This window comes from Festucalex cinctus, chromosome 20 (assembly GCF_051991245.1).
Source record: "Festucalex cinctus isolate MCC-2025b chromosome 20, RoL_Fcin_1.0, whole genome shotgun sequence".
Classification (NCBI taxonomy): domain Eukaryota; kingdom Metazoa; phylum Chordata; class Actinopteri; order Syngnathiformes; family Syngnathidae; genus Festucalex; species Festucalex cinctus.
This window is the reverse complement of record NC_135430.1, coordinates 21,824,972-21,845,289: the sequence shown is the minus strand read 5'-3', so window position 1 is coordinate 21,845,289 and position 20,318 is coordinate 21,824,972. Positions and strand designations below refer to the sequence as shown.

At 41.7% G+C, this 20,318-nt stretch overlaps 2 long non-coding RNA genes across 3 annotated transcripts in view; one reads left to right on the top strand and one right to left on the bottom strand.

Annotated features, from left to right (window-relative positions):
• Window positions 1–11,273, top strand: part of LOC144009049 (uncharacterized) — a 114,435-nt gene extending 103,162 nt beyond the window's left edge. The window contains exons 3-6 of the long non-coding RNA XR_013280821.1: window positions 4,363–4,853; window positions 7,648–7,842; window positions 9,554–9,618; window positions 10,322–11,273. This is a non-coding gene — a long non-coding RNA (uncharacterized LOC144009049). The remainder of the gene's footprint in view (window positions 1–4,362; window positions 4,854–7,647; window positions 7,843–9,553; window positions 9,619–10,321) is intronic.
• The window catches only part of LOC144009048 (uncharacterized), a 41,512-nt gene continuing 28,569 nt past the window's right edge, over window positions 7,376–20,318 (bottom strand). The window contains exons 3-5 of one of the 2 annotated variants that reach the window (XR_013280820.1): window positions 16,483–16,793; window positions 7,940–8,058; window positions 7,376–7,782 (exon numbers count right to left, since the gene is read on the bottom strand). This is a non-coding gene — a long non-coding RNA (uncharacterized LOC144009048). Of the gene's footprint in view, window positions 7,783–7,939; window positions 8,059–12,778; window positions 16,794–20,318 lie in introns of those variants that run through there. The other variant, XR_013280819.1, reaches the window with a different exon arrangement.

Sequence of the window (20,318 nt, the reverse complement as noted above, 5' to 3'; positions counted from 1 at the left end):
CCTTTTGAAGCCGCTGAAGCTCACATCGTCAGAGGGTGGTGATGTCACGTGAAATGAATGGCGTTTATTCCTCAGTAATTTTACAATCTTGCCATGAAAGCTGATATCCGAGCCCTTCGCTGTGCAGAGCATCGACCCCCCTCTTCTTTTAACAAGAATAATCTGATAGATGTTAAGAAAGACGCTTCCCCCCATTCCCCTTTGTTCTGGTCAGTGGGCTCATGCAATGTTTATTAGATTAAAAGTCAGTCACTGCGACGGCGGAAAGGGTGTGCAAAAAATGCAAAAACATAAAGGCGAAAGATATCATTGGCTGTGGCAGCGTCTTCCCTGTAGTTCGCTTTTTTTTTTTTTTTTTATTACAAATTGAGGGCAAATCATACTGGAATGCGGCAAAAGGGGGGGAAAATAGACGTGTCCGTGATTTAAAGCAGCAGCACGCATGCAGGACAGCATTTATGATCACAACATGCGCCTGGCAATTAAAGTGAATCCAGTGAGCCTTGTGGCCGGATTCAAACTGTTTCAAAGCCACGCACCAATACAGACAGACATGAAGAAGAATATACATACAGTATGTGGAATTCATAAATGGCCAGGGAAGTTCAGTTAGGGGAGTTCATCGTTCACACTCGCGCGTGAATTGTCACAGCAGCTTGTATGATGTGCGGCATCGTGGGGGTTGATTGTTGCCACATTGCGAGCGGAATGATTCACTCCCTCTGACAATCTCATTACTGCTCCTTGCACAGCACAGGCCTCCACTCTATCTAATCACACCAAATGCTCAAATAAAACTATATGACCTCACCGTGTAATTGTAAATCGGAGCAAAAAGAGCATCTAGTCGTATTTAGTGAAGCCGTCACCATATAAACGTGTTACTGCTTTGATTGTAAGCTTCGTTTAATTGTGATACAAAAGAAGTGACACAAGAAAATGGGTCTACCGAGCCTCATATATTCACTTTTCTGAAAGTGGACATCACAACGACATCAAACTACATAAAATGTTTCCTTTTTAGTTTCAAATAACTTTATTTAAAATCCGTAGGCGGTATTGTAACCCGTTCTGGGCTTTTTGATGGTTCTGATCACGGATTTTAACCAGCAGAACCCAGGATGTGTATTTGATAGCTTTCTGGAAGTCTCTTTAATAATAATAATAATAATAATGGTAGTGCAATATGATGTCATCACTACACAATAAATTTTGTAGAGTACATTTTACTCTCATACACAGTAAACATACTATATTTGACTATCTTCCAAGTGTAAATTTGTCAAATTGACTCATGTACAGTACGGTGATGTGTGTGCGCAATCAATAGCACTCTCTCCCTCTTTGCCTCCAACCTTCAGCTGCCTCGTCCACCTTTCATCAGGCTCGGCCATTGATCCTCCACTTGGTAGGGGGTCCTTTCACAAGGCTGCCTAATGTCCTCATTATGTGTCCTGTGTGTGATGACGGGCTAATTATCATGTGATTAAGACAGCGGGAAAGCGGAAGATCTGTCACTCTTTAAGGAGTACAGATCTCGAATGAGATACCTGAAGGAAAAAAGCCGTCTCGACATTGGTGAAAATTGCATTCAAATATGCAATAATTGTGCTTCAGTCAACTCCCATTTAATGACGTGTCCAGAATGGGGTCTTCTGATTCTCATTCCAGAGTCCATGTGTTTTGGTGGGAGGAGTGAAAATCCCAAGGTAATCTGAAGCACAAAGCCAATGTCATTACAGACATGGCGGGACATTATTCTAAAATGGCAAGTGAGGCAGTGCTGAGACACTAGATAAGGTCCAGAGAAAATGTGGAGTAAAAAGGAGAGAGTGAACGCTGGAATTTGTCACGGCTAGATAAAAACAGGCAAGGGGGCAGGCTGGAGGACGCCGTGATAGCACTGTTTTTTTTTTTCCTCTTCCACTTTCCCCCTCTTCCTCTTTCTCTCACTCCCCGTTTGAGGTTTATCTGACACACGATGAATACAGCAATTTGATCTGAATAGACAAAGAAGCAGTGACATGCAGGCGCACTCTGACGCTTGACCTTGAAGGCAAATGACATCGTGGTTTCTGTCTCTTCAATTTCAGGCGTAATGGTGTCTTTTCTAATTGTTATTACACAATGGTTTGTCCATATTTACTAATGATCACTTTTTCCTATATTCTGGCTAACATGACCACAACAACGGGAACGAGTAAAAAAGGTTGGACAATGGTGAGGACATTGTGTTGTTTATTTGCACTGTTGAAATGTCTACCAAGAAAGCGTTTAGCATTAGCTAAAGTAATAACACAACCACACATCACCACATTGACTTCCGATATACATTTGTTCTAAATAGGTCCTGGTGAGAATTTATTACACTTTATATTTGATTCTCAGCAAAATTGTAACGTCCCGGTTTTTAATTTTGAAAATCTGGTCACCAAAGTCCTGGTTGATCAGCGAATACGTTGCTGTTGAAGTACACAAACAAAAAATAACAAAAAAAAAGGTTTTCCTTTGGCATCAAAAATACACAATGTTTTAGTATTTGATTTCTTTTATTGTGAAAGTCACTGCTTGGCCTGTTGTAAATCAAACGCCATCGCATGCAAATCATACCAGCACACGTGATCAAGAGGTTATATGTGTTCAAAATAATCACGCTGAGCCTTTGGAGCCAAGCTTGCAGCTGTCAGACATCAGCTGTAGCGCATGTCGCGAGCTTAACGCTCTCTGGCACACCTTCGCTTTATGGTCTACAGCTGTACATTGGAGTGGAACGGGCTTAGTTATATGTGGCCCACAGCTGGCATCTCTTCTTGAGATGCCACAGAACCTGCAGCACTCACTTCACTTCTGACCATATCAATTAACAGATATGTTCAGACTTTTGCTTCGTCGAAAAACAAAACAAAATCAAGCTTTGCCTCGGATGTCATGTACAAGGAACGATACCAAACTTTTTGGAGGTGCATGTTAGCAATTTGAAATGTCAGAAAGTCTTTGCGTCTCCGATCGCATTGTGGGAACAGGAAAGCAGTCATTTCACAAATTTGGGCTGAGGATCATCTCGTATTTCAGTGACACCATGGGAAATGAAACTTTCAAACAAAGATTGGCCAAAACATGCATGATAAAATAAAGCTTTTTAAAGACTAATTTTTATACTTGGAGATTTAATTCACAATGCAATTTTTTTTTGTGTCATGCACATGAATGATTGATGAATTGTTTGACCAAAGTTTGACCAAATAAAAAAATATTAGTCCATGATTTTTTTAATTTATTTTTTTAAAGGTGCTCGTCACTCGTCAGCAAAACGGGCATCGGTCAGTAAATGAAGCTACAAATTGTATGGAATTCATAACTGTGGTGGAATAAGAAGACACGTTTGTCAATTTATTGTTTGTTTATAGTAATTTGCCTTTGAGGCTTGTAATTTCCTTTGAGGTGAAAGCAACCTTATTGTTGATATGCGACTTATAATGTGACACTTTCTACATATTCTGAACTGGAAGATGGCAACCTTATTTTCAATAAAGCAATAATCCCTCTTAAAACCACAACCTTATTACAGATAAGTCTGGATCATTGAGAAAATGTCACTACCCTTCTACTGTATATCGAATTGAAGTCTGTTGATAGAAATGCGGAGTGGCCTAAAAGTAAACTTTTTTAATTTGTTGTCTGGCTCCATCTCCAATGTAGTTGAATTAACAATTGTAGTTGCCTCTAGTAAGTCTGTTTCTATTTTACTGTTAAGCCGCTCTCTGTACTCCTTGTGCAATGTGGATTTGCATTCAAATTAAAATGTGTAAGGGCTGATACAAAGTATCCTTCAAAAAACCTGTCTTAGATGCAAATATGATTTTTTTTTTAGCAATTACAACTTGTTTTTTTTTTTTTTTTAAAAACATCACGTTTTCAGTAGTTAGTAAGACTGTTTTGGTTTTACTTTATTTTCTTGGAACGTACAAGTTCCTTCATTCGAAGATTTATTTTGTAGTCAATGTCAATGTCTGGACTGCTAAAAAGTGAATGTCTCAATCCAGACAGTGATCTTTTTATCTGCTAATGTGAGGGCAAGAATAATCCCACATCTGGAAGTTCTACCGTCATATGTAATTGCTCCCGCAAAAAGAATGAGCCGCATTCAGTCCCCGTGCGACAACATTTAGAGAGCATGAAATTTGGTTAATTTCAAATGACTTGACGTTTCCAAACCAATTTGTTTTTTCTCGCACTGTTTATTGATGTTTCTTCTAATACGAAGACCGTGGCGCACATTTCCACAAGTGATGGATTCATGCTTTTCTTTTCTCTTCCTCCGTTCTTCTTTTCATTCCCTCTTTCGCTTTCACTCTCGTGCAGGATTTCACGGAGACAGGTGCTTCCTGTCCACACTTTGACGTGAAATTAAACACAAGTCCAGATGTGCCGATTGTGCGTTTCAGTCGAGACAAGAAGGAACGCGTGCTTCTTATGCGCAGCCATTTAAGGAAAGTGGCACAAGTAAAGGGTTGCTGTCAACTTTCCATGAACCACGTCACTCTTTCATCTTAATGTTTTATGATGTATTTAGCGTTCCTCAAACCAGCATGTGAGCACATGTATGGCTGCTTTATCTTAACGTCGGCGTCCATTGGTTTGAATTGGCTTCAGCGTCCAAGTGAGTCCATGTTAATAGCATCACAATGCAGCTTTCAAAGTCCAATTAAATACAGTCGTCCGCAAGACGTGCTTTTCAATTCTTCCCATGCTTTTGTCATCCTCGTCTTGCACGCCAAGAGCGAAAGAAACCTGGGGAAAAGAGAAGCTTGGACAGAAATGGAAAGGTCAAGAGTGATGGATGCTTTGTGTGGGTCTGTCATTCCCAATTACTGAACTTTGCCTTCTAAAGCATCGCTTAGCTGCATTTCTCATTTCTGCCTTTCTGACTGATGAAGAACAGGCTCTGACTGGGGGGCACTGCGTGTTTTAAAGAGCGCCTCGCTAGTCGCTCGCTATTTACTTCAGATGCATCACAGTGCAGCGGCCGCTCCTACGCAAAAGTCGGCTTTCTTGATCAGCGGGCGGCCCCTTCTCTCTGATGCCTTATGCTCAATATTAGGGCTGTCATAATTAAAAGATTTCAATTCTTGAAAACGTAAAAAAAAAAAAAAAAGAAGTTAACTCGGTTTTATTTACTTCCTGTGGCGGCCTTTAGCCTCTGCTCACGTTTGGAGCCCAACTCGGAAGGGATAAATAAACACGGACTACAGGTAGTTTTACTTTCTGTTTTTCTTGCTTAACGCTTGTTGGAGAATTCTAAAATGAAAAACTGGGCAAAGCCAAATTCAAATAGCAGATTAGTTGTACGTCTTTGCCATATCATCCAACCTTTTAGCGGGGCCTATCTAAGCAGTCTTCCGGCGTCTAAGAACAAATGATTTTACATTCATTTCAATATTTTACTCAGGTAAATATCCGTTTTATATTGTTACTTGAAAACCACCCAAACGTTTATAAACACATTATGTTTAATTACAAAATTCTACAAGAAAATGGGTGAACACAAAAAGATGGAAGCATCCCAACGAGCGTTCCTTGCAATGTTGGAATGAATGACAAGATAAGTGATGATTAAAAGCACAGGCAGGTGTCGAGGAAAAAGGAGCACACCATGCCACTTGTTCACGTCCCACCAAGATTATGGCGTTATTGTTGATAAGGTACATTTATCAGAGGCTAAACCTCACCCAGTACCAACACCCCCAGCACATTACATATCCAGCATCCCTGCCTCTACCTCGTGAAAAACGACCATCTTCAAGCAGAGCCCTGTTGTTTAAAATTTCAAGCGTTAAGTGGAGGAAAAAAGGAAAAAAAAAAACTGATGATATATGAGCAGATATTAAGAAAAAGTTTGATTTTATAGATGTCCTGTGACCCGAGCATGAGTGCCCTCCATTTTCCCGAATGGCGCAGGCGCAGGGTTTTAATGGAGTCTCTACGAGTCATATATCAACACAGCTTGTCTCGTAAAGCTCTCCTCGGACCGACCTCACAAAGCACCTCCACCTTTAGCGGGACACTTAGGGAGGTTTTCACGAGCACAAAATAGATGTATTAGGATTTTAATATAGTCAGCCGGTTTGCAGAGAAATGAGGAGAGTAGCTGGACTATTCTTTTTTTTATTTTTTTATCATTAGCGCTGTTTTCGGTGCAGCTTCTGCTCTATATCAAATTCATCTTTATTCTGCCCTACCTCCTCCTCCTCCCGTGTCTGCGGAGTGTCACAGTGCAACAGCTAGTCAACATGACACATTTGAAAGTTTTTGCAAGGAGGCTGACGGAGCACAGGAGTTGATTAACCTAGTTGCCTGCAACAGCACCTGTCCCTCGCCACACTATTACTTTTCCCTTAAAAGGGCAACAGTGTAGACTCCGAGCCTGTAAAGTGTGTATTGTACATACTAACTTTGCCGCTGGTTAGCGAGGCCTCGATGAGATGAATCTTTCCTTCTCATGACTTTGCTCATTTAAGTAAGAGGAGCAGCAGCATAGCTTCTATATAACTGACAAAGTTTTTCATCATCAGTAAGTCTGCCAAAATAACATTACACAGTAAATTTTGCAGAGTATATTTTACTCTAAAAGAGTTTATTTGGTCCCACTCTAAACAGAGTAAAGTTTACACTTGGAAGCGAGTAAAATATTCAGTAAATTGTGTCACGTTTGGGGGGGTGTTGGAGGCAGGACCCAAATGCAAGGGGCAACAAAAACAGGGATGCAAGTAAAAAGGGGATTTCATTCACAAAAAAATTAAACAAGGTACTATGGAAAAATAGAAATTAACAAGGTCAAAAACAAACTAATGACAAAAACACGAAGGCAACGTTAGGCATGGCATGAACAACATGGGATGACAGCAACAGCAACAATGACTCAAAAAGAAGTGAAAGAAAGCAGGCTAACTAAATACACATGGTAACGAGAAAACAACAGACACCTGGGCAAGATACATTGGTCAACACGCTGGGAAGGGAAGACGCACTCAGGTGGGCGTGCTTACACATAACGGGACAAGGGAAGAGACAATTAAGGAATACATGAAATAATACAAAAGAAAACAAAATCCCACCCCCCCAAAACCTAAACATGACAAATTGTACTCAAAAGTGGAGTCAAGGATACTTTGACATGGTCACAATGGTGTGGGATCGAACCCCCAACCGCTTGGTTGGAGGACCACCACCCTAACACTGAGCCAGGCCGCCCCTATAATATCACAAATTCACCCACCAATGAATAGATTTACTGATGGTGTGCTGCACCTTACAAAATGCAGTGTAAAAAGGACTTTATTCGGCTCAATACGAGATTTGATATTCTCTCATAATATTTTAAAAAGACCATCAATTAATTATTGTCAGTTGACTCTGGTGTAGCCACAAAACGAAAAAACACGTTAATTATTGCAACATGCATGATGTTCAGTTCATTTTTTTTTTTTTTTTTATAACTTCTGGTTTACTTCTGTGTATTCACTATAGTGTACTCAAGCCAGTTTTACAGTAACACTGTACACCCATAAACCATAAATGCGCATCATTTCACATCTTCTTCTGGTGCGTCTCGGGCACACTTTTCCACTCTCCTCTTGTGTCTTCTAGCGAAAGTGTGCATTCCGTCTGTCTACCTGTGGCTCTCGGCTCCCTCGGGGACCGTTTCCAGGCTTCATTTGTTTGAGGGCTTTCTAATCTGGGGAGCGAGACAACCCGAGTCCACCGTGCCCTCGTCAATCATCGCTGGAAAGGAAGAAGACGGTGGAGGTGAAGAAGGCGCAGAGAGGAGAGGGAAGACTTGAGGTGATAGCATGATTAGTTATCAGGCCAGTCACGGCCGTCTCGCTCTCCTTCGGCCAATAGCCGTCTGTGTCCCTTGCTGTCTATGCATCCATCTTACCATCTTATCTTCCTCGTCCCCCTCCGCATCCGTCGCGCCAGACGTCCGTCTGTCCGTCGGTCTATTTTTCTATCTGTCTGGTTGTCTGACCTCAGCCCCAACGGTGGTCCCTTTTATGACTGTGGACAAATGAGGATGACCTTTTATTGTAAAACAAACACCCGTGGCGAGGGATGAAACTGCTAGTGTCTAAATGAACAACAGAGAGAAAAGGGGGGGGGGGGGGGGGGAGTTTGAGCAAGGTTGAGAGGCGGAAAAGTTTTTGAAGTTCTCCTAATTATAAAACAGCGTCATACTAGCATGGCCACCGTTCAATAATAAAGTCCCCTACCTGGCTGGCAGCTATTGATGAAACTGTGAGGTGCGGACCTCTTGAACGTGCCCCGGACCCGTCAGTGTGGGTGCATGAATTATAAATGGCTTTGACAGCGGAGGCCGGAGTAGACAGAGTATTATTGCACATGAAGGTCCGTTCTGATTTGGATTATTTTTATTCCGGGGGCTCACAAAAGGCCAGCAGACTGTTGGTGAATATTCAAAAAGGGCAGACTTTGATTTGGGCTCTAATAGCCTCTTCAAACAGCTTTGGACAGCCTGGAGGCAGGGCAGGAAGATGCCACTGGTGCGAAAGGACAGGGAGACGCCGGACAAAAAGAGGCCAGTATACAATTTACAGGTCAGAATCAGCACCGGCACATTTATTTATTTGAAAATGTGCAAATTGAGTTGTTGTGTCAAGAGGAGTTCTGTTTAAAATTTGGATCATTCTGATTGAATGGTTTGAACAGCAATGAGGAAACATCATTGCCTATGAAAATAATTGAAAGATGTTGCGAGCGCTTGCTGCCATGCTGTTGTATCAAGCAGACTATTTGTGCCTAGTCAAGGTTTGCGTACGTGAAGCCTTTTGGACTTTCAACCAACAAAGTTTAGACTGAATTCTTTGACAATCAAGTAATCAATTTGGTTATTATTTTGCCTATTCCATATCTAATTTCTTCTATCTCAGAGCAGGAAGTGGAGCACGTGAGCTCAAATTCTATATTCAGGTCTGCTGAAACAGTGTTCAGTCTGAATATCGTAGGAATTGGATACCAAAGGTTGTGCTTTTTAAGACCATCACTCTGTATTATGTCCTGCTTTCCTTGTGCGTCTCCCTTGTCTCCTCAAGCATTGCCTGACTTCCTCGTGTGTGAACCAATCAGCACCCTCTGCCACTTGTGTCTTGCCCAGCTGGGCAATTACAATTGTGTGTAATTTTAGTCTCTTGTCTCCCCTCTGTCTGTGTCGATCCATTGTTGTTTGTTCTAAATTTATTACGTTAGAAACGTGATGAGTGGAGACCAAACTTTTCTCTCCCCCCCCGTTTAGATTCGTTGTCTAATTGGCGTCTAACCTTGTTCCCTGCTTTAATTAGACTATTAAATAAATATTTCTGTACATTCACCATACCCTTTAGACCATATATGGTTATTGATGCCTCCAATTGTGAAGTGTCTGTTGGGTTTACCCAAAGTTGTTTGTGTGTGTTTGTGTGCACACTTTGTATGAGTTAGGATGAAGGAGAAGATACAAACCCGGATTAAGTTCACGGGGTGATTTTTATCCTTGCAGGGGGTCTCAAAAAGGAAAAGGATGGATGCAAGGTGACCCAATCCTGGCAACGCACACACTCACAGGTGGGTAGGAAACACACAAACACGTACACGTTCCCACACGGGCGCACAGAAGTACTCAAATACAAACGTAACTCGCTCACATAGGTGTGTTGATCCCCAAATGGGGATTATAAAGTGCTGATGTTAGGGACGAAAGAAAGACAGCTTTGCTAAAGCTTCCTCTTCATTGTAACGCTGATAACACGAACAGTATTGACAGTAGTTCCAATCAGTATGTCTGCAAGTTCTTCCTGCTCTTTTTTTCTCTCGACTACTCTTTTATATTGTCCTGCGAGTTTGTGAAGTAGATTAAGATCAAACATACAATAATAATAATAGAATCAGTGTAATAATAATGATAAAACAAAAATACAAAAAAAGAAAATCTGTTTTAATAAAAATAGAGTTAAACCTATGACTTGTCTGATCCTGTTCAGAGTAAAAAAGAAGTGCAGAAGTTTTTTTTTCCCGATCAAACATCATGATTATGAAATAAAAAAGGACAAAAGGTTGGAAATTATGGAAAAGTAGAAAAGCAAAATAGTGTGAGTCGTATCCGTAACTGTATCCGTTTTCACTTTCCCCATCGCAGTGATGCGGTTGTGATGGAATTACGGTGGAATTTCTCTTTGTTCGCGGTTCAGAGACAAGAAAATGTAATTTTCTCATTCAAATCCTCCACCTTCTTCTTCTTCTCGTCCTTCCCCTCCCTGTTGCTTTGCAGCTTTGTGTCCACATCTGCACCACTGATCTGATTTGGCCACGGGAGATGGGATTTCCACTCACTCAGTTTATCCCCGCAATGCTTCAGTGTGACCTTTGTCGCCTTACCCGTCCCGCGTGTGCGTGCGTGCGTGCGTGCGTGTGGTTGAAGTGTATGTGTGTCGGGGAAGTGCAGACACTCAGGTGCAGACGTGTGCCCAGACTTCTGCCTGAAGTGGATCCAACACCAAGTCAGTTCTGTTTATTAAAAGTAAAAACAAAGTTGGAAGAAAGTGAGAGAATCGCGATACGAAGCGCAGTGACGACTTCCTGCTTTGCTTCGTCTTGGATTTAGAATCTTTGAAGTCAAAGTGTGATATGTCAGGTGTGATTTGAAACAACAGCTATTAGGAGGTGCAGGGAACTGCAGAGTCACTTGAAATAAAATGCAATTATATGTTGTCAACGGTACACTGGGATCAGTGTTGCCACAGTTTCATTTCTTTTAAAAGTATTAGTTAGCTCACTAGTTAAATTCAGCAGATATTAGAGAGTACTAAGAATTGGGTGTCCACATATATTTTATTATTCATTAACTATTAGTTTTGTTGTTGTATGCACAATCAGCGTGGCTGAAAAGTACGCGCTGTTTATTTAAGTCTTGTCAATTCGTACTAATGCAACTTTGAGGTGTTGAGCTGTAACTCCAAAGTACAATTCTGACACCTTCAAGTTGAAGTACGAGTAAATGTATACTGCAAATAACGTCTTGTGAATTTGAAGACTATGTTTACGTGACTGAGAAAGTATTAGGCTTCGACAAAAGTAAGTGCACGTTTCTAAGAAGCACCACTGATTAAAATGTTCTTTTTTGCCACAGTTCTGTCACCGTTTTGTCCTTCCCTTTTTTGAATGACTAATCCTACATGGGAAGAAAAAAAAAAGTAAGCCACTTCAATGCGGCTTCATCTTGAATAACGATCTCTTCTCCCACGGGATCGTTTTGAACAACAATTTCTTTCATGGATGGTAATCAGACAGTCACCTTAGTACACACTGGCACGCACACACACAAGCGCGCCGTGCGCACGATAATGGCAGTAAGTGATTAGCTTTACAGATGAGGGATCATTTTTGTCCATTTTCTGGGAAATGGTGATTGCTCCGAGCATTCATTAGCAAATCGCTGGGGTCAAATGATTCCGAGGCAGCACTCGCTCTTTTTCAAAACCACCTTGCGCGGCGGTCCAAGATGAATAAAATGGGGCCGCAAATTAATAGGCATGCCGCTAAACCGGTTCCCCTGATGAAAAGGGATACCATGCGATTATGTCCTTGATGTCTGTGGGAGGATTAGGAAAATATGCAAGTGGCAAAATATTCCTTTCCAGGGGGCGTTCAGGAGTCAACGGGAACGTTTGTGTTAGCGTATCCGTTGTTAGCGCCACCATTTGCGTATGTGTCTGTGAACGTGTCGTTGAAATGTGGAATCGCCCTGCAGTCAGTGTGATGGCCGCAGCCTCTACGGGAGACCAGAGTGAGGAAGAAGGTAGGGAGGGAGGGAGGGAGGTGCATCTTTGCACTGACAGCATGAATGATACATCATATGATTGTCTTGGACAAGGCTTCTCTCACCGACTACCTGCATTGCAGCCTCAAACTCGCCTTCATCTTCAAACGCTCAGCTGGATCATTTATTACACTTTATTTATTACTGCAAAAATGATAGACAAAGTTTGAAAACTTGTAAAAGTTTGACTTGTGAGGTCATCTCAAATTGTTGTGATTCATGACAGCCGAGCCTTGAAAGTTGAACACAATTTCAGTCATTTTGGTTGATGCTGCTTCACTTTGAAGCTCTTGTCATTTCAAAACAATCAGAAAGTGTCATTTAAAATGATTGAGACTGTTTCAGACCAAAGGTTCACACTGAGAAAAGCTTCATTAACAACTGTTTTAAGTACATTAGGAAGCAACTAGGAAGGAATAGTGACTCTTTATCACAATTTTCATCCATCCTTTTCTTAACCGCTTCTTCCTCACAAGGGTCGCGGGTGGTTGCTGGCGCCTATCCCAGCCGGCTTCGGGCGGTAGGCGGGGTTCACCCCGAACTGGTTGCCAGCCAATCGCAGGGCACGCAGAGACGAACAACAACTCACACTCACACGCACACCTTGGGCCAATTCAGAGCGCCCAATGAACCCGTCACGCATGTCTTTGGAATTTCATGTGCCGCTCTTGAGCTTGAGATCTGGCAACGGATCTGACTTCAGGTACCACTGAAGTGAACAAATATCCAGTATGTGTATGTTAAAGCCAGCCTACGTGTGTCGGCCGCTGGAAAAATCTATTGTACAATCAGTGACAAGTGACATATCAGGTCATATCTAAGCGGACGCATCTAAAATACGCTTCTGTTTTATCTGCTATCAACTTGTCGATGACAATCAATAATGTCTGAAGTGCGAAGAAGGCTTCCCTATCCCGTTTCTTTTCTCTGTGAGCAAAAGGCCGGAATGAACACGTGTCATCAGCGGGATAACACGAACGGCGTGTTTGTTGGATGTAGGTTACTTTTCAAAAGGTTTGGAAGGCCAGAGAAAGCTCGGCATGTGAATTATTGAAGAGGCGAGGGATAGGATGGAAGAAGAGTATGAGTGAGTAGCATTTAGAGTTCACAAGAGAAAGCGAGTTATGTGTGCCTCACAGTACGCTTCTTTGAGTGGGACCACAATGAGAAATCTACACAGTCTAACCTTTCTTTGTTTCCACACCTCAACTTATTATATTGATACAATTGTTGGCTTGTAAACCATTTCTGTCCCCGGTAAACACATGAAACATTCGTGATTGAAATCAGTTCTCAGAACTTACATGACACCTGTTTAACAGGATGGTATATTTTCTCCCGCGATTTTACACCTATTTTCTAAATTTGCCAATTTGCCGTAGATGGAGACAATCATCTGAAATGACAACATATGAAATTGCAAAGAGGATTAAGCATAAACAGCTCCTGTATCTCCACCGGCCACCCTGTTGAGGCAGATCAGGTCGGCAAATAAGCTTTTCACATTTCAATGTCACTCCATCTCATCGCCGCATCCATTACGTGATGCCTTGGGAATGACGAGAGGGCCGTGCTGAGAATTAGGCCAGAAAATGGCCGCCCGCTTGGAGGGCGAAAATGGCCAGCGTTATTATTCCGGCTCGCCCCCCGAGGGGGAATTGGCCTGAATATAGATATGCAACATTATAAAGCTAGGTTGTTATCTGGGTGCAGGGTAGCGCCTTCTCGCCCCTCGTTCCCCTGTGACACGCACACGCACACGCATACACGCAATTTGGATTGGGAGTGCACGTAGGAAATGCCGTTTCTTGCTTGTGCAGTATGATATTATTTTAGGGCTTTCTGTGAAAAGTATTCCCTTATTGTTGGTGTTTATCTGTTTATATATATATACACACACAAAAGTTACAGTTCGGATCGGATCACAGATTTGAGTTATGGATTAATTTGTTTTTCGGATCTGCCAAAAAAACAAAAAAAAAAAGATAAATAGAACTATATTTTGTAAAGCGCTTTTTCCATTAAATGTTAAATGTTTGCCAGTGTTATTTGCGCGTATGTAAATGAGGTAAATTGCATACATTTGACGCAAATATGCCCACCCCAATGCAAATGAAACTTATTGATAATTTGTACTTTATGAATGAATGACGTCGTTGTCGCCCTCTCTGCTCTGTACAGCTTTAATGGCGTTCTAAACGCTTCCTCTCGGTCCAACCTTGTTTTCTGCTAATGTCATCTTTCTCGCAACTGTTACTATAACAACCATGTTGTTGGCGCAAATCTGTTTCCATGTGTGGTAAATCAGGTGCAAATTTGCTCCAAGCTGTCAGTTTTGTGGGCGTGTTTGCGTCGGTATATGATTTGAGCAATATCCAGTTAGCCACTGGGCGCAGACGGCGGGTGCAGTTGTGGTGCAATATTTTGCACTATTACCGGACACAGCGCATTTAAGTGACTGCAGGACTTTGGGTGGGAGAAACTTGACATCCCATTTACCTTGGTCATGGGCTTTTGAGCTACGCGTTGTCGCGTCAGGTCTGAGAAAGTGAGTAAGTATAGAATAAAGCGCTCATAAAATTCTTTTTAGAAAGAAAATGTATTTTATGTTCCAGCAGACGAATCGTATGTGATAAACTATTCAAACGGACTCAATGTAAATAAGAGCATAATTATCCTAAAATACATCAATAGTTTATATCTCGGAGACAACTTTACATGCTCCTGTTTATGTGATCATCTTTCCCTCCTTTCTCTCTCATCTTCTTGTGAATTTTCCTCCATGTTGATCTCCACTTATTATGCCTCCCTTCAGCAGATTTGCCCCTTCCCGCCGATACTTTTCATACAATTTAATAGCTGTGTGTCTCCTTTGCCTCCACCTCGCTCGCTCTCTATCTGACTTCTCCAGGTCTGCTCTAATTCCCTCCTTTATTCATGAACCGAACCCTGCTGGGTTAGTCGCTGCGGTGTGTGCGTGCGGGAGCGAGGGTGTGTGTGCACAAGCAGAGAGGGAGACAGTAAATAGGAATATGAATCTTTAAGGGCCTGCTGGTACTGCGGGTGAAATGACTTTTCAGAGCTGCAGTGATTTTCCAAGATGGATGTTGATGAGGGCTGGATTGCAGCAGATATTTGTGCGTGTGCGTCTTTCTTGGTGTGTATACTTTTGAATATGAAAAAAACAATAAAAACAAGAAGTGATCTCAGCCCTCTTGTCTACAAATCTGCTTTATAGAGCTGCAATCCATTTAACTTAATAATCCTCGCTCTTTCCAACAAACAGACATTTTTATATATATTTATATTTCTACTGTTCCTTTAAATATGGATTGGGTTCCAACATGCCCCAGATGTCCAATACTGACGCAGATTTTGCACATGTAAAGAAAAGAAAGTCCTACGGAGAGAATATTCTACTTCATCTACTCCTTCTGAACACAACGTTGGCTATAAAATATAAATATTGTTTATATCCATCCTTAAACGTGAGCATCCCAGCTCACTATTATGAACAACGTGAGAGACCAACGCTTCTATTGGCGCACTGCAGCCATGTGTCCTGAACCCGAAATGTCCGCTTGATTACTCACCATTGATCATGATGAGCCAGCAATAATTTATTTGTGGTTGTGCAGCATGGAGGGGGACAGCATCTGTGGGTCAGGGTTAAGGTTAAAGGTCACGTAGGGAGACGCTGTTCACTGAATTAGATGAAGTGGGCCGCCTTTTCGTGGAATTCATCTGGGACATGAGATGCCAAATATCAAAAAAGCAGAAAAATGCAAAGTCAGAGGATGCAGACAGGCTAAATCAATTCAGAACTCGTCAGGTGATGCAAAGGCTTCTTTGGTGGCATCATTCCAAACGAGGATGTTCGATACCACAATTTTTTTTTTTCTTTCAGACCAATAGCAGTACGAGTACTCAACTCTCAAATGAGTTAAATGAATGTCTATATATATCCCAATGTAGCATTTCCCCTTACAATTGAATGAAATTAATGGCAATACTGCTATATCAATATATTACACTGGTATCGGCTACCAACGCGAGTACCGATACCTTGAAAGAAGTCCGGGTATTCGCCCATTCCTAATTCCAAACTTCACTCCAGTCCCATCTCAACATTTTCGTAAGGTATTTGCTGTATAACTGTGAGAGTTCATAATAAACATCGAAATGAAGGAGTCGTGACTAAAATGTGAGTGCAGTACTTGGCTGCAACCAGCAGAGATGCCGTTGAGTCAGTCTCAGCAGGCATGCTCGCTCGTAGGCCTCATTAGTTTTCTTGTTCCCACATTTTCAAACCATGTCTTTGGAATGTGGGAGGAGACGGGAGTACCCGGAGAAGACCCACACAGGCACGGGGAGAACATGCAAACTCCACCCAGGAAGGTCCGAGCCTGGACTCGAACCCGAGTCCTCAGAACTGGGAGGCGGACGTGCTCACCAGTCATCCACCACCATGCCGCCCTGAACACTCAACATTTCCTATAAATGTGAATGCGAGTGTGAATCGTTCTTTGTCTATATGTGTGAAAATGGTCATAGTTGTGTTTCATCAAATAAATCAAAGCACTCTGCATTTCTGTCACATGTCTGTCACAAACCTTCCTCTCTTCTTCGGCAGGCCTTCAAAGCCTCGTAAATCTGATAAAAACAGTGATAAGTCTCATCCGTGATCTTGCCAATGAATATGATAAGACCAGCCGGGGGTTAATAGACCTCGACACCTATCGTGGCCTCGGGAACCGCTGATCCCGGATCGGAGGTGGAAGAGACAGTGGAGGTGGAGGTGGAGTCGGACCTAAAGGGGGGCTTAGTGGAAGCTGCCCTGGAGAGGTGCTCACAAACACAGCTTGGATGACAACCATGGCGAGGTGAAGGTCCAAAGCTTCATGCAAAGCCTCCCTCCCCTTGCCTGTTGGGAAAAAAAAGAAAAAAAAAGACAACCTTGATTCATTGAATTCTGCCATCCTATCTCTCTTCCTCTCTCTCTCTCTCTTTCAACATATTCTGCTCAACTCTCAATCTCCTTTGTCTGTTTTTTTTTTTTTTGTGTGTCTCTCGCTTTCTCTCTCTCACACACACACTCGCCAACACACGCACACACACAGGGATCTTGGGGATATATAGGGGTGTGGTAAAGCTAGTAATAGGGCTCTGCTTTGATGCCCAGTGGGAGATTACTGGGCCAAGAAACAGAGATAAAAGTACAACTGAAACACAGGTATCGGCGCTTGCTTATTCTTTACAAACGCATCCACAACACATGTTCCGGGTAGGCCAGGATGCACGGACGGACACGCAACAGGAACACGCCTACAGTACACGCATACTAACATATAATGGCTAGTCAGTGACACCGAGGTCTGCCAGTCCTCATTTGTTTCCCAGCCCCTCTTGTGTCTACGCGTGTGGAGCAGTAGCACTTGCTACCGGGTGTCTTGTTACTCCTCAGAAGGTCTATTGATTTAACTCTTGCCACAATCTATAACACTATTGTCTTGCCTTAAGTGTCTCATCTGTACAATTCGCTGGCAGGAGTCTATACATAAAAAAAAAACAAAAAAAAAAACATGTCTGCTTAAGGATATCGGCATTTTACAACGTTAGGAACTGTTTCTTTATTTATTCTTTATTCCCAGAGAATTTCACACCTCTTGCATTCTCAAACTTATTTTTAAATGTGAAGACGCTTGCAGCTAGACATAGCACAGACTAGTATACTTTTATTTTTACTCCAGTGTTTGTGTTCAGTTGTTTTAGTGCCACCACTGCTATATTTTCACGTACATACAATATCTCACCAAAGTAAGTGCACCCCTCACATTTCTGAAAGTATTTAATATCTTTTCATGTGACAATACTGAAGAAATGACACTTAAACACAATAAAAAAATAGTCATTGTACAGTTTGTACTGAACCCCCTAACCCTAACCCTGTATATATTTATTATTTCCTCAAATTAACTCAAATTACAGCACAACAAAACTGAGTGCACCCCTACGTGAAAATGTCCAAATTTACAACAGTTATTCATTTCCCCTCCCCAGTGTTATGTAGCTCGAGTCGTTAGTGTTACAACTTCTCAGGTGTAAATAGGGAGCATGTGTAATTTTGGGATTCTAGCTCAGTCTCTCATTGTGGTCAAGTTCAATATGGCACCTCATAACAAAAGAACTATGGAGGACCAAAAATGCCAAAATAAATACGTCAATTTAAAAGATAAAGTGAAAAATAAAAAAGAATGTAAAAATGTATTTCAAAAATTTTAATTTGAAGCAAAATTCATTATAAAATCGAGTTTTATTTACTTATTGACATTTAATTCTATTTATTCAGTATATTTATTTTTGTATTTATTTCCATATTTACTTTTATGTTTATTTGTTATTTTTTTACACCCGTATTAATTTATACCCGTATTTATTTATACCCGTATTTATTTATTTATTTATTTATGTATTTATTATTTTGGCATGTTTGGTCCTCCATCAAGAAATCTCTGAAGATGTGAAAAACGCCCAGAGCTGTCAGTAGGTCACCCTTAACTTGCACCACAGCCTCGTTCCAAAAACAACAACAAAACAGCATTCAGCGATCAAAATGTGTGTGAGAGCAGGCTACATGTGAAACATCTCTCTCGTTCTACACCATTCGCTTCATGACTGTGTGGCTTCTAGCAATACTTTTAGGAGCAACTTTGTAGACTGTGACATTTGGCTATGTCCAAGCTTTCACTAGTTCCAACCGTTCTCATTGAAGCCTTATTATACATGTTTTAAATAGCGAAAATGCTGTATTTCTCATGTCCTCATGTTGAGTGCTGTGAAAATATTGTCAATCAACTTACACACAATAAAACGCTCTAAAATCAAACAATCATGGATTACTAAAATGAAAAAAAAAAAGAATCTTTGAACCTCGAGCTGCTCTCCAGGTTGTGAATCCATAAATCACTGTATGCTTCTTTCTTTATTTGATCTCCCATCAATGCTCCCAGTCCGTTTGCGTATATTTAATGTATCAACTGCATGAATACGCTCTTTCAGCGTTGCTCGTCTGCACCACCGCTGATTTCCATCTGCCGGTCCGTCCATTTAAACATCACGTCAAGGACCGAAAGTCACACAGAGATCTGCTTGTATCAGCGAGGGCCTCTGTCACCGTGGAGACAGCGGCCATGTAATCCGCGTGTACCTCGTCCTAGTTACCGTCATCGGACTCGGCAAGATACGACTCCGGCGCAGCAGGAAGCGATGGTGATTAGAGCCGGACTGGCCTATGGAGATGCCATTACACTGTGAACGATGCCACTGAAATGACCGTTTTGTTCAGCACGAAGTTATACTGGCACCCCAAATATATTCAGATCGTCTTTGTAAACTTTTCTCGCTCTTATAAACACATTACAATTTCTCTATTATGATTATGGGTGGGCATTTTCCAATGCCCGTCCCAACTATCCATCATCACTGTCAAAAAATCCAAATAAAAAAAATAGGATTCCCTATCTGATGTACTCATTATGACAAATACATTTGAGCACTGTATTGATCCAGAATATTTACAGTGAAAATGAAATTCTGTTGTTGTTGTTTGCGGCATGAACAAAAACATGAGGGGTGATTTCCCAAGCCTGAATAATCTGCCGTTGACACCTTTACCTGTGTGCTTTCAATGTCCTAAAATGAGGCATGATCAGATGGGAGTGATGGTATTTCGTGATGGTATTTTCCAGTCACTATCTGCCCACATGAATCCTTCAACCCCAACCCCCCTACCAATCTCCGCCTCTATTTAGGTTCTACCCCAGTGTCCATATACTAAAAATCATCCATTTTGGATCCGCATCACTATCATCCCATTACGATGGGAGCATTCTTGCATTGTGCTTGTACAAAGCGTACAAATACGCACAGGTGAGCACATGCAGACATTGTTTCAAACAGGGTATAATCCCTCACTCGGAAATAAATCTCAGATCGGATGCTCATAATTTGGATTGTGGGTGTCAATGTATACACGACAGCACATGGGGAAGAAGCATGCCATTCACAGATCTACTTCTATGAATACATAGTGGTGTATGTATAATGTTTATCCCTTGAGCAGACGACTGGCACCACAGTTGACATAAATAGACTCCATAATTTCACGACATATACTATACTTGTCCAAACAAGACAGACACATCGAGGTAAAACAAATCCTCATTTGGCTCATTTCCACCATGACAGATGCAGATGGTTTAGCACTCAGTTCGTATATTTGACGTCGGGCAGGTTGGACAGCAAAGGTGTCCAATTGAAGGATGTATTGAGTCTGTTTGGCTCTTTGCAGCAGCGTCCGCGTCTGTCGCAACTGTTATGCTCGTTCTACACGGCGACATTTGTGAGGAAGGAAAAGAATTGGAATATGACAGACAACATCAGGTGAACA